At 37.9% G+C, this 13,377-nt stretch overlaps 1 protein-coding gene and 1 pseudogene across 6 annotated transcripts in view; one reads left to right on the top strand and one right to left on the bottom strand.

Moving 5' to 3' along the window:
• LOC101089545 (olfactory receptor 52Z1-like) overlaps positions 1-13,377 on the bottom strand; it is a 102,343-nt gene that overhangs the window by 22,166 nt on the left and 66,800 nt on the right. The gene's annotated exons all lie outside the window — the stretch shown is intronic.
• On the top strand, positions 12,225-13,139 carry LOC101089294 (annotated as a pseudogene).

Raw genomic sequence — 13,377 nt, 5'->3', positions numbered from 1 at the left:
GTCAAGAGAAGGTTACTGCAGAGGTTGAGATGAGAAAACGGGTATAAATGACAACAAACAACATTCAGTCAGAGGAAAGTAGATCAGGTATTTTGGGCAAAGTTCACAGAATGTACAAACACATGGTAGTAAGACAAAACATTTTGCTTAGAGGAAATGCAAGTAGTACAGTGTAACCAAAGGAGATACTCTGGAGCAAGGGTGACAAAGGGCAATATGGCAATGTAATGTTAACTGATATATTAACATATTAATTCTAATAATTAATTAAGAGTATCTATTTTATTAGCTGATTCTATATTTTTCCAGGGCATTGAAATGCTCTGCTTGGGATAGACTGATACCCTCAGACTATTTTCACCATAACCAAGGTCACGCTGGTGATTTGTTAGGAAATAATTTCTCATACATCTTTTTGAAATTATTTAACAATTATTAGAGTTCCCACTGTTAGGCCCCTTGCCTTGAAATGGATAGGATTTCATGTAGTTATTTTTTCCTGTTATCTTTCATAAACCCCCACCTCCACATACACACACACACACACACACACACACACACACACACACACATACACCATGACACCATGCTCCCAAATAGGAATTCTTTAGTTTCAGTATGGCCACTGCATTCCACGACCTATTACTGCTTATTTCTATGCATTGTATTTGGAAAAATAGATGTATGCAAAATGGGAGGTGGGTGAACACTGTAAATGTTTATATCAATATTCTGCACTCCCTTTGTTTTAGACAGTGTTAAGTGGTGAGTAATAAATGTAAAACACCTTTTTTTTTGGCAAAATCGGACTGGGTGATTTCAGACAGTTTGAGAGAGAAGCTGTGTCTTAATTTCATCTACACACTGCACTTAACTGATAATTTTCCTTTGTATTATACAGGTGATTTCTTCAATTGCATTTCCTTTCATCAACATAGAGCTTTTTTATATGAAGTCTATCAGTTGATTCCTGCCTTAGGTTTTCTCTATTTCATTTTTCTGTAGTTTCTTCCAACGAGATAGCCCTCAGTTCCATCCATACAATTCAGAGGCCAAAACATGATGATTTCTTGTTGCTGCCTGTGTGCGTGCTTGTGTATCAGTACTGCATGCACATATCTCTGTTTTAGACTCCAGATCCCTCTTGTACTACTGGTAAATGCATACACAATAAAATAGTTGGAGTAAAGAAGATTGCACATTCCTAAAGTCATCATTAAACTCCACCATTTTTCACCTTGCACATCCCATTCACGATAAAATCTCTTTTTATTGCTTCTGCTATTGCAACAGAGCAAGGCTTTTTAATCTCTAACTTAGAGTTGATCTTTACCAAGTAACTAAACTATATCCCAGAGCAAACCCTAAAAACATTCCTAGGAATGCAAAAATATACAGTAACCAGATTTACAATGTGTAGCATTTAATTAAATAAATATCAGACATACAAAGAAGGGAGATGCAGCCTATATAATAAGGAAGAAAACGTGAACCAAAATTGACCCACTTGGATGACTGAGAGGATGTCATAGTAGAGCTAAGCTTAGGAGTCAATAAGCCAATAGAAAAACTGGATTCATTGAATTTTTTGATGTTATAGAAGGTATAATATAGGAAATCATTATCTAGTTATTAAAAGATAAGCAAGGATTTTCTCAGTTAAGGATGAAAAGCTTACATCAGGTATAGGTATTGGCAAGTCAAAAGCATTTTTGAACTAACATATAGTATTCAGAATATTGAAACTAGTTTCATAGACTATTGTACCAGAAAAGGTAGACAAGTCAAGGGAAGCCTAGCATATCATATACATTAGATTAAGTTTATCATATCAAAGCTGGATTGTATTGCAAAAATTCTAAGTAAACAGTCAACATGACAGTATTTGCTTTACAAAGTTTATACAGCAGTGTAAATAGTTGAGGCATGGAGTAACATTACATGAAGAAAACCCAGCTATTGCAATAGATAAATAAAGAGATAAAAAAAAAGCTTGAATTAGTGAAAACTACAGAGATAATAGATATATAAACCCATTTAACATATATTTAGGTGGTAGAGTGAATGAAATTAATGAAAATTAAGTGTGGGTAAATGTAAGAGGACTATAGAGAGATAATAGGATCATTATTTTCTCTATAACAAAATAAAACTTCCAATTTATGTACAAAGGGAATTTAAAAGAAAGAAAGATTTGGAGCAGAAGTTCATGAATTTGAACATTGCTGCCATGAGGAACATATCGACGTACATACGCTTATCTGGAGATGAAAAAGAAGTGGAAAACTTCTCAAAATGATTAATAAAATGTATTCAGTAATTATGTTAAAAGCAATATATAAACTAAAAATAGTAGAATCTATTGGAAACCAGGACAAACGTCCTTCTCTGCAGAGCCTGGATTTTCACATATTAGGGGGAATGGGAAGAGTTTTCTTGAATTGAGCCAATGCTTGGGTAAATGAGCAATAAAAAAAAAAATTATCTATGAACTTACTGCTATGATTCAGGAACTTGGCAATTTGACACAGTTAAAGTAGTGTAGCAGATATAAATATTCTCAAGGAGATTTCAGTGCAGGAGACAAGGAAGACAAAAAAATAAAATGAAATTAATAAAACATAGTGGAAAGAAGAGAGATAAACTAGAAAGTTAGAGAATAGGGCGGGGGATTTGTCAAATTCTTTGGACTTCTCACAAACTTGCTGAGTTAGAAACTGCATTTGGAAGTGGAAGAATACTAGGCTTGCCTGTGACAGTGGGGTTGTCATGAACACTGTCCAAGGATCCTTCATCTGTCCCCGTTTTCTTCTCAAGATGTTTGAAACCACATGTGAAGGAAGAAGTGGGAACGCATAGTATATTATGACTATCTAATTTATATCTTTATTTATAAAGGCTATAATTTGTACCATTTCATTCTATATCCACATTCTACACCTAAAATTACAACAAAGGTCATCAATATTTGCAAGAACCTCCACCAGCAAAAAGATGACCACCTGCTGACACTCAGATAATGGTCAGCACTTTTTAATAATAAAATATTCTAAAATAATGTGTGTACATTTTTTTAAACACAATGCTATTGCATACTACAAAGACTAAGGTACAGTATAAACATAACCTGTTTGTGCACTGGGAAAGCAAAAATTCTCTTGACTCACCTTATTTCAATATTCAATTTATTGCAGTGGTCTGGAACCAAATCTACAGTATCTCCAAGATATGCCCGTGTATTTTTTCATTATTTTCTATCTAAAATTTTATGTTATGCTATTTTAAATAATTTAAATATTCCATAAAATTTCTTATTTTACATTAAATAGCTTAGGTTAAAAGTCCATGAAACTAGTTTACAAAATTTCATTTTTTCTAATAAAATATCACATAGTAAAAATTGTAATAAGTAATGACTTTATAGTGCTTAATACCTGCAATGAAATTTTCAGATACAAAACAAATTCGAGCTTAGTAAGGAATTTATTTTAAAAGATTATTGCAAAGGGAGGAGCAGACTGTTGCAAGAGGGAGAGGGCTGTGACTAAAACTGCAAGCATCTCAAGGATTAGGCAATATATTCTCTTTTTTTAAAAAAGAGAATATTTATCTATTTTGAGAGAAAGAGAGAGAAGGAGTCAGGGAGGGGCAGAGAGAGAGGGGGACACAGAATCCCAAGCAGGCTCCATGCTGTTAGAGCAGAGCCAGACATTGGGCTCCATCTCAGGAACCATGAGATCATGACCTGAGCATAAATCAAGAGTCCTTCACTTAACAGACTGAGCCACCCAAATGCCCCAAGAATACATTTACTTTTCTTTTTTTTTTAATGTTTATTTATTTGAGAAAGAGAGAGAGAGAGAGAGAGAGAGAGAGAGAGAGAGAGAGAGAGCACGAGTTGGGGGTGGGGTAGAGAGAGAGGAGACACAGAATCCGAAGCAGGCTCCAGGCTCTGAGGTGTCAGCACAGAGCCTGATGCTGGGCTGGAACTCATGAACCCATAACGTCATGACCTGAGCCCACATCAGATGCTTAACTGACTGAGCCACCCAGATGCCCCAATACATTTTCTTTTATAGAGAGGAGTGAGCTAGACTAGGAAGACCGAAGTATGGGGAAGTGCCGATGAAAATGTGGTGTGATTGGATAGGGAATCAGAAAGTGTTTTACCCTGAGGCCCACGTATTCTCCAGGGGGGCTATCAAAACTCAGAGGCCTGGGGGAGGAGATCAGCTTAACCACCATTTGTTGAACAAGCATTAATATGCTCTGATTGTTCGGTGGGGACAAAGCAGTTTAGCTAAATATATATGAAGCAAAAAAAAAAAAAAATGGACAAGGGGAATATGAGTGGTCTTTGTCTGGTCTTGTTATGGGTAAAAAGGGGGGCATTCATGAGTCTCATCTCTGTCATATGGGGAAGGGAGGTTGCTTGCAGAAAGCAGTTTTCCCAAATACAAAGGGTGTGGGGTAGCTTGATCATTTGTTTTCCAGGATGACAGGGGCTCAGGTACAGCTCAACATTGTCAATTGTGTTATTTTCTTTATATGTTTGATGCATTAATACAAATACCCATTTCATAAGCATGCAAATAAAGGCACACTGAGCTTTAGCCATTTGTTAAAGGACACCAAAGGTGAGTGGCCAAGTCCAGTGGAGCTTTGTCTCCAGGCATTCTGACTGCAGAACCTTTTAATCTTCACATTCAGTGACCCTTAAGCTTAAATACAGTAAAAAAAAACACTTGGAATTACATTTTTTAATTTTTTTGATGTTTTATTTATTTTTGATAGGGAGAGAGGAAGAGAGAGAGAGCACGAGCAGAGGAGGGGCAGAAAGAGAGACAGACACAGAATCTGAAGCAGGCTGCAGGCTCCAGGCTCCAAACTGTCAACACAGAGCCCGTCTTGGGGCTCAAACTCATGGACCGTGAGATCATGACCTGAGCTGAAGTTGGATGCCTAACCGACTGAGGCACCCAGGCACCCTGAAATTACATTTTTAATTTCTGTATAAACATGTTGGATGAACCTGGACAATTCACACCCCTGCTCAGTGTCTCCCATCTATAAAATAATGTATCAGGATGGTCTTTATAATCCCTTTTTATTCCAGCATCTATGAGGAAGGGACTATCAACAACTGAATTGACATATTATTTATTTGTTTTTGTGGGGAAGTGTTCTTTCAATAATCTTGCAGTCTTTTCATTTATCCAAAACTATAACAATATGCTTTAAATTTCGTCTCAGAATTGGTCTGGCTGGGCTAACATCTGTGTACTTGTGTTCTCTCAAATAGGTGACAGCGTTTTTCTGTCTTTCCTAGGTGCCTAGGCCCCAAATGTGAACAAGGACATTATGTATGGAGACCTGAAAACAGTAAGTTACTACAGCTCAAGATGGGTACAGGTTGGTTAACACTGGAAATAAAAACACTCTTATAGTGGTTGAATTTAAGGCAACCATGATGAGTATGATTCAGATTGACATTTTGAAAGTTAAAAAACAATTTTTTAACTAAAAATAATAAATTCCAATCCCTTGTCCTTATATTCTTCTAATAATTCACACACACACACACATGCACACACACACACACACACGCTCAGACATGACACTAAATTTTCAACAGAGAAAAGACACAGAACTGAAATAAAATGAAAGCATTTATTTGGGGGGTCTCAGAATTCCAATTCAGGGAACCAAAGTCCAGGGTTTTTTTTTTTTAAGACAAAAGGCAATGCCCTTATACATTGTTAAAGAATTTTTGTTGTTGTTGGGAGGAGAAAACTAATCTCTGCTAAACAATTGGGTGCTAAGGCTATCAGAAAGCAAAAGTCCATTACTGTGGCACTGGAATATTTTGGTTTGGCCCAGTTCAAAAGTTCGAGGTTCCAGTGGGTGAGAACGTGCATAAGGTCCACCTACCTCCTCAATGGCCTCCTGCCTCAATTTTCAAAACCCCTGACATAAGTTGCCCCATTTTATCTCATCTTTCACAAAAATCTCACTATGGATCTAGCTACTTCCATTATTTACTCACAAAAGTGGTTTTTGCTACAAATGACTCTGTACAAGGACAATGAAGGGACATTTTGCTGAGCTTTTTTGTTTTGTTTTTTCACTACTTACTTCCTGACCTTATTCCCTTAGGGATTCTGTGATCTAGGACATCACAGGCCTGGTCAATCCTCAAAGGAAGTGGAAGAGACAGAAGACCTTTTACTGCCTTTTAGCTATTCCACCTGAAAGAGGGAAAAATGCCCCAAGTATTATGCATGGTCCAACAGATGCTACTGTCTTTCCTAGGTGCCTTGGTCCCAAATGTGACCAAGGACTTTTCTGACTAGACTTTATGTATGGAGACCTGAAAGCAGAAGTTACTACAGCTCAAGATGGGTACAGGTTGGTTAACACTGGAAATGAAAACACTCTAATAGTGGCTGAATTTAAGGCAACCAAACCATTAAGATTGCTAATTCTCTCTTTTGTTTATCAGTGTTAGCCTTTACTTTTCATTCCTTTCCACATACTCATTATCCATTTTCTCTTTCTCAAACAATTTTTTTCTGATAGTTAAGTCTTTACTGAGTTAAATCATTTTACTAAATGATCTAAATGGTCAATGTCATACATAGTTTACAATAGTATGATTTATCCTCTTTTGTGAAACTAGAACAGAAACTAACCTACTTTATTTTGTTGGAATATTTGAAGAGAACATATGGGATGAGCGTTACTAGATAATTTTTTCTTATTGCTCCTCACACCTGATCTGTGGAGTCTTTTAACAACTAGCAAAGCATCCTCCCACCTCAACCCAGGAGTAATTAAGAGAGACTATTGTTCCACAGCCCTCAACTGACTTGCAAAAAAAGAAGATTCCGTACCTGAGCAGCTCCTTCCTTGCCAGACTCTCTCACAGTGAGCATATGATCCACCTGGCAGTTTCTGAAAGTTCTTTGTATATGTATCATGCAGAGTGATGAAAAACAGTGTGTAACTTTAATAATGCAATTCTACAAGGGTACCTGGGTGCTTCAGTCAGTCCAGTGACCAACTCTTGATTTAGGCCCAGGTCAGGATCTCAGGGTTCAACAGGATCCAGCCCTACCTTGGGCTCTATGCTGACAGTGCGGAGCCTGCTGGGGATTCTGTCTCTCTCCGTCTTTCACTCTCTCTCTCTCTCTCTCTCTGTCCACCCCTCCCCTAAATAAATAAATAAATAAATAAATAAATAAATAAACATTTAAAAAATAATGCCGTTCTACAGTTGAAAGGATGTGCAGACTTTGATCTTTGAAAGGTAGGTGCTCTCTTTCCAAATCCCCCACCCCCACCTGATTTTCTTAAGACCTATCCACCTCACTCCTTTCTTAGAGTTCCCTTCTTCCACCGGTGCACACTCTGTTGTCCTTTTATTTTGAAGTTTCTCCATCAAAGGCAGTGTGATAGATGGTAGTTAATCCATTCTACAGAACAGAATATTGACGAACAGAAAGGTTAAGCAATTGGTCCAAGATCACAAATCTAGTAAATTGGAGGGGAGGTGGTAGCAGGATTCTGATTTGAGTCTCTCTGACTCCAGAGCGTAAGGTCTTAAACCCCATTTTAAATCGTCTTTCTCACCTCTGTTATTTTGTGAAAAATCTTATGCTATGTTTGTGTAACTTATATTTTTATAGATTTTATAAGTATAAACATATAGTTTATATTTTTCCACAACCAGTTTCTCATTACCCATTCACTCCTAGATGCTTCCTGTCAGTCTTGCTTTCTGGTGATTGATTGATTGATTGATTGATTTTGCGACAGATAGGGGGAGAGGGGGAGGGCCAGAGAGAGAGGGCCAGAGAATCTGAAGTGGGCTCTGTGCTGACAGCAGTGAGCCAGATGTGGGGCTCGAACTCACACACTGTGAGATCATGACCTGAGCCGAAGTCAGATGTTTGACCACCTAAGCCACCCACACACCTTTGGCGTTCTGTTCTTCTAGAACCACTTTTAACAACAACCTCTCTAATCACCAAGAACAACATAGGGGATTTTTCAGTTCTCGTGTTTCCATTACAGAACATTTATTTACTTCCTTTGACTATTTGTTGAAACCTTCTCATTATTTTATTTCCAGGACAGTCCACTCTTCCGCTCTCTTTTTTTTCTTAATATACTCTTGTGTATCCTGTGCTTTCTTGCTTGTTTCCCTCCTCCAAGTTCCTGAGTATGGACATCAACTAAACCTCATTAGCTCTACACCTTTTGGCCATCCTTCCCATTACAGACATCATCTATTCCAAAGTATAGCTATAAACGAACTGAAATACCTTTTCCTGTCAATCTCTAAGCCAAGAACTCAGACTCAAAATCTTAGCATAAAATGAGAGTGGAGGACTTCTTGCTACACATCTAGTTAACTAAATCCTGTTTGGTTGTTTTTTTCCCCCAAAAAACACCCTTGCCTCCATTTCTCCCTAGTGAATCAAATATTCTTATTTAGGTTTTTACCACTTGACCTTTTAATGATTATAAGAATTGCCGAGGGGTTTGTCCTGAGACCACACAGCCTTACATACTAATGTGTTTTGGGTTCTGATACTTGGTAGAAGCCTCATTATGCATACCGCATCCTCTTTACCACGACCTTATGGTTTCCAACAAGACTCCATTCTACCTATTCTATCTTATTTAACTTTCCCTCTTTTTACAACTCTTCATTCTATTCAGGAGGATATTCTCGGTGCTCTTCCCTTATAAGCCTTATTCTGATTTCCACACCTTTGCTCTTGAAGTCAATCAGCCTGCAATTATTTCTGATTTTGCCTCTTCCAATTAAAGTTCTTCATCAGCCAATGACAAGTTACATTTCATTCTCTCCTTGAATCCTTCTATGGCTTTTCAAGTCCTCATTTACTTCTCTTTCAATGTATGCCTGCTATTTGCATATTTGTTTTATATAATTTAACAGAGGAGTGTTGTTGAAAGAGCACAATAGGACAGAAAAATTAGGCTTTTCTAAGGGCTGACTGAAAGTCATGTGACCTTAGGAATTATTTACCCTTCCAAGCCTAATTTAAGGTTTAGTGTACTTTTGGTTTTTGTTTCTCTTTGTTTTCTTTGTTTTGTTTATTTTGATTGTGTTTTTTTAAATTTTTTTAATGTTTATTTATTTTTCAGAGAGAGAGTGTGAGTGGGGGAGGGGCAGAGAGAGAGGGAGACACAGAATCTGAAGCAGGCTCCGGGCTCTGAGCTGTCAGCACAGAGCCTGATGCAGGGGTCAAACTCATGAACCGCAGGTCATGACCAGAGCTAAAGTCAGACACTTAACCAACTGAGCCACCCTGGTGCCCCAATTTTGGTTTGGATATGGTAAGGCTGGCTTCCTCCTTGCTGGGGTGAAATTATAACCAAATAAAATAATGTTTGAGAAAAAGATAGTGAAGTTCTATTCATTGTGAGAGTCCATTATACAATACCTTTCCTCGTTCATAGTTTTGAACTGATGTGCTTTCCACCAAATATATTGTACTCCATCAGGAACTTTAGAACAGGGATCATAAGTTGCATAGCATCTGTTATCAACTGCAAATCATGGAACAATATGTGGTACATATTAAGGGTTCAATAATATTTGGCAACTGTGTCTCACAGTTTTCTATTGTTCTGTCTCTCATTGCACTTGTACAAGAGTCTGGGTCACAATAATTGGCATTCTTCAGTTGTCCTTTATAAATTTCCTCTTTTTTAGTACTGATGCATAGGGGCACTTGTACCCCAATGTTTACAGCAGCACTCTCAACAATAGCCAAATTATGGAAAGAGCCTAAATGTCCATCAACTGATGAGTGGATAAAGAAATTGTGGTTTATATACACAATGGAGTACTACGTGGCAATGAGAAAGAATGAAATATGGCCCTTTGTAGCAACGTGGATGGAACTGGAGAGTGTGATGCTAAGTGAAATAAGTCATACAGTGAAAGACAGATACCATATGTTTTCACTCTTATGTGGATCCTGAGAAACTTAACAGAAACCCATGGAGGAGGGGAAGGAAAAAAAAAAAAAAAAGAGGTTAGAGTGGGAGAGAGCCAAAGCATAAGAGACTGTTAAAAACTGAGAACAAACTGAGGGTTGATGGGGGGTGGGAGGGAGGAGAGGGTGGGTGATGGGTATTGAGGAGGGCACCTTTTGGGATGAGCACTGGGTGTTGTATGGAAACCAATTTGACAATAAATTTCATATATTGAAAAAAATATATATTTCCTCTTTTTTAACTCCTTTTATTAATTACATTAATCTTCTACTATTGTTTCCTTTATTTAACATTCTACTTCTATTTTTTAAGCAGGAAGTTTGATGTAATATATATTGATGTAGGACACATGGTTTGAAAATGATTCTTAGCCGCTAGCAATTGATTCTTAAATAAGTGACTTCTACTTCCTATGCCTCTAAAGTGACAGGGAACTCTGTTTTGCTTCTAAGGTACTGGAGATAAATGCTTGTTTGGGAGCTATAAATAGCCAGTGGCCATAGCCATTAAGGCAATAGACTTATGTGAGATAATCCTGCCCAGCAACTCGTTGCACAGCAACTGTTGGTTTTATACAGACACACTTTCCCCCAAAATGCTATGAAAGCATTCTCATGGCTGTGCTTACAACAGAAATGTGTTAAGGTAGCTTGGTGTCCTGGGTGCCAAGTTTGTGTGGTTTATTTAACATTTTTTTTTTACATTTATTTATTTTTGAGAGACAGAGTGAGACAAAGTGAGAGTGGGGGAGGGGCAGAGAGAGAGGGAGACACAGGATCCAAAGCAGGCTCTGGGCTCTGAGCTGTCAGCACAGAGCCCAATGCAGGGCTCGAACTCATGAACCATGAGATCATAAACTGAGCCGAAGTCAGATGCTCAAGCGACTGAGTCACCGACGCGCCCCTGTGTGGTTTATTTTAGCCTAGCGTGTCCTGTGTTGATTGTGGTCTGTCCCACACAATCAATTCATTATAATTATAATTCATATATTAAGTTTTTGTTTTATTTACAGATATATTTTATATCACTCTTACTGTGTTACATATGTATTTGCTTATTTGTTCGTATCTGTATGTCACACCACCAAACAGTAGCCTATATGTAGGCAGAAATCATATCTTAGTAAATTTTGTATCCCCAGAAGTGGTAATGTATATTTTTTGTATTACTTAAGAATATTTAACTTGAGTCCAAAAAACAAGATGATAAATGGAGTATAGATTAAACTCATGAGATACATTAAACATAGATAGGGAGTAAATTTATAAGTAGCTTAGAAGATATCATATGACTAAGATATAGGCATCATTCATCAATTATGGTAAATATGGATAGTAGGTAAGTTATAGGAGCTATTAAACAATATGTTAAAGATAAAACATATGGAATCTATGATAAACAAAAATTTTATTTATAGATAAGAAGAATAGAAAAAAAGTCATAAGGCATGATAATGCCATGTCTAGAATGGCGGCTGTGTGATACCTAAATCAGTCACCTATTAATGACATCCGTTGTGGTTTTGTCCTGGTCCCACATGCTCTCAGCATAAGAAATACAGGTAAAATTCAGAGATATTCCGCAGTCTTATTGTTGAGCTACAGCTGTGGTCATGCATGCATTATGCTGTGTGCCTGATAAAGTGTGAGTTGACCCCAGGTACCTTTCATCTGTAGGATTCCCTTTGCTGAAACCTCAACTCTGGTGATCTTTCTAACATGATCAGCAGAGAAACAGAACAGAGAAATATTTCATAATCTAGCATTCAGATACTGTGGGCCTTCCTTCCTACTTGGATGCAATTCTATGTGTATTAACACAACCCCATCTCTGTCCTCCTGCTTCTCACTGTGTGTTTTAAATTAACTAAGTTAATCATGTGATTTGTGAATATTACTTTGTTCTGTGAATGTTTCTGTTCAAAACTTCCTTAGTTTATCTGGTAGTGTTTTTGAAGGCTACCATTGCATCCACAAAATTGCCCACAGGATAGCAGTTACAAATCACCTAAAAATTACTCATATAGGCTTTTTGAATTAAACTACATTCTACTCTATTCAGTTTGCTCGGCATGCAACAGATATTTAGTTTGTTTCTGCCTCTAGACTCTCTCTTCAACCACTGAATGAACTTGAATTCATTTACCATTTGATTTTCCTACACGTGTTCTCTTTTTTAGGTTTAGCATCATGCTTATGTTCAATGGCACCTACTACCAGCCACCCTTCTTCCTTATTTCAGGAAGACTCATATCTGAGATCCAACTGAGCATCACGTATATAATTGCCATCCTGGAGAACCGCATCATAATTACCATAATACACAAGAATCCCAGCCTTCATGAGCCTCAGTATGTATTCTTATCCATGTTGGCAGCCACCGACACAGGCATGTCAGCATCTACACTGCCTACTATACCTAATATGTTTCTCCTTAACCACAGGATTGAGTTCCATGGTTGCCTAGCTCCGACGTTCTTCATCCACACTTCTCTTCTGTGGAGTCAGCCCTCCTGTAAGCCATGGCTTTTGATTGCTTTGTTGCCATATGCAACCCGCTATGCTACACTGTGGTCCTGACCCATTCCCGCATTACTCAGGTGGGATTGGCTGCTATGGCTCGAGGAGTGGCACTGATGGCCTTCTTACTCATCCAGCTCAAATGGCTTCCCTTCTGTAAGAACATCATCCTATCCCACTCATTCTGCTTCCACCCTGAAGTGATGAAGCTAGCTTGTGTGTCCATTCATGTGAACATCACCCATGGGTTGGCATTGGTTCTCTGCACCTTTGGTGTTGACTCTGTCTTTATTGTTTCTGTCTTATGCTTTGATCTTGAAGACAGTTCTTGGCATTGCTTCTGGGGAAGGATGACTTAAGGAACTCAACACACATGTCTACCACATTGTCATGGTCCTCATTGTCTAGGACCCACTTATTGGCTTAGTTCTGATCCACAGGACAGGCAGATACAACTCCCCTTTACCCCACATCACTATGTCCAACATTATCCTTTTCCTCACACCTGTCCTCAACTCTTTTGTTTCTAGTGTGAAAAGAAAACAAATTAGAAGTCCAAAATGTAGACTGTTTGCACTTAACTAGGTTGATGGAACAGAGTAGGATCCCTTTGAGGGACTGACTAAAAGTTACCAGGGATATTGAAAAAAGAAGAACCGACAGACATTATTTTGCTGTGTGCTGAGGTACTTCCTTTAGTACATCTCTGTATGGTTTTATTGTAATTTTTCTATAAATATAGTATTCCTCTCTGGTTTTAAATATTTGATCAAGAAAGATGCCCAAAACCCCTTTCACCTTCACTTATATTTTTCATTCCTGG

This window comes from Felis catus, chromosome D1 (genome assembly GCF_018350175.1).
Source record: "Felis catus isolate Fca126 chromosome D1, F.catus_Fca126_mat1.0, whole genome shotgun sequence".
NCBI classification, from domain to species: Eukaryota; Metazoa; Chordata; class Mammalia; order Carnivora; family Felidae; genus Felis; species Felis catus.
This window is presented reverse-complemented; position numbering and strand designations above follow the sequence as displayed.